The 2,110-nt window shown below is 37.3% G+C and overlaps 1 pseudogene; it reads left to right on the top strand.

Annotated features, from left to right (window-relative positions):
- Positions 1,013–1,832, top strand: LOC107641115 (annotated as a pseudogene).

Genomic DNA, 2,110 nt, shown 5'->3' with positions numbered 1-2,110 from the left:
GCAAAAAAACATGGTCAAATCACAAATTAGCTGGCACCCTCATAAAAGTGTGGCAATTGACCATTTTAAAGCGTGGCAAGAAAAAAGTGTGCCGATAGGCCTTTTTTCTTGTAGTGTTCACGTCGACGATGCTGCACGCACTACTTCTCAGTGACGACGACCTTAAACCAACGATTGAAAATGAGTTTCCTCTTCTTTTCTTTTTTTTAAATGGTCATTTCTTTTTTTTTTTTGTTTAAAATTATCATTCTTTTTTCTTGGCATACTTTTGGCACAATGTACTTTGATATTACTCTAGCTTTCAACGAGACCCCATTATCATTATCTTAACACAATTTGGTCCATCTCTACCAGAAAAAAAGACCCAACAACCACACTTTTTCTGGAGCCCAATTCTTTTTCATTACACAATTCCTTAAACAAATATGGACACCAAATGGCAATCATATTACCTCTTAATCAAGTTACACCAAATTCAAACCCCAGCTGATACTGATAGCTGATACTGATACTGGGATGAGGTTTAAGAAAATCTCAAAATATGGGTGTGTGAGTAGTGTAATGACCCAAAAAAAAAAAACAAATATACATGGACACTAAGCTCAAACGAGAATCATGATCCTCCATCACAACAAATGAATAAACGATACTCAACCCAACCATTGTACATATACATGTTATTCTTATTGTGTGACACCTACCTTCAGCATCACAATCTAACATCTTACAGATACGTATTATTCTTATTATATGACACCTACAGTTTTATTATGTAACACCTACAGTCAGCATCACATGACGATTTACACTATCAGTATCATATAATTTTTTCTCTCTATTTATACTAATTTTATATAAATATTTAACTATGACTAAGTCTAACTATTCATACTCTTATTCCACTTTGAGCAGAGCTTTCTTGATGGGCAAACCCATTGAAAATAAGAGTTCCTTACTCGGTTATCAAAAGTCAATGCTTCTTCTATATGCTTTGTAACATTATTACAAGGAAATCCCCTAGAAAAATCTCAAGAAATTACACACCATATTAAACACATATAATCATAAGCTAAGGAGGTACCCTCTACAAATATATATCCACTAAAATGTTACACCACATTCATCATTAATTATCAATCATTGTTATTAGCTATCACAAATCACCATCATCAACATGTGTTTGAGATCATTCAGGTGCAGTTTTTGCTGCATCTTCGTCACACTCTACACCTTATTCCTGTGCTTCATTCTATCTATATTCCTATTTTGGATAATCATATCTCCATCAAGTGTCAAATTCCAAGTAACCAATGCTTCCCTCACTCAATTCAATCTCACCAACAACAACACCACATTGAACTACAAATTCAAAGTCAACATCATAGCAAGAAACCCTAACAACAACGTGGTGGTGTACTATAGGAGGATCACCGCATATGCCTGGTACAAAGACAGGTATTTTGCTACCGTAAACTTGGCGCCATTTGATCAAGGCCACAAGAACACGACCCTCCTTCAAGAAGCCGTGTTTGAAGGACAAAGCCCGATTTGACTCGGGCCAAAGCAAATTGCTGAGTACAACATGGAGAGGAGTGTGGGCATTTTCAATGACTTGGCCGTCGATTTGGATGTTACGATAAGGGCTAAGTTTGGGAGGATCAAGAGCAGCCGGTTCGATCCGCAGTTTGTTAAGTGTCGCCGGCTCAGGGTTCCTTTGATTTTGAATGCTAAACCGGCGGCAACATTTAATGTTAGAAGGTGCAGTAGTCCTTATTTCTTTCAGGATCGGGATGATGAGGGATAGCCCCGTATTAAATATAAATTTTGAGTATTTGAATGTGAATTTGCAATTATATATGACATAAATAAATATAAGTATATATCACTTCGTACTTTCTACTAGCGCCTGCTAAGGCTTCTCTAGTGCTCTGCTAGGGTTTATTCTAGCGCCTGCTAAGGCTCTTCAAGCTAATAAATTCAAATTGGGATTTGATCCAATTCTGAGCACCTGATCACTGCATTAAGACACTGCAGTATGGGCGATAGGAGAGAAGAGACTGACTGGAGGAACCAGAATGCAAAAAATCGCCGTGGAGGGATGGTATTTCTT

Source organism: Arachis ipaensis, chromosome B05, assembly GCF_000816755.2.
Source record: "Arachis ipaensis cultivar K30076 chromosome B05, Araip1.1, whole genome shotgun sequence".
Taxonomy (NCBI): Eukaryota; Viridiplantae; Streptophyta; class Magnoliopsida; order Fabales; family Fabaceae; genus Arachis; species Arachis ipaensis.
The sequence above is the reverse complement of the archived record's forward strand: the minus strand, read 5'-3'. Positions and strand labels throughout refer to the sequence as shown.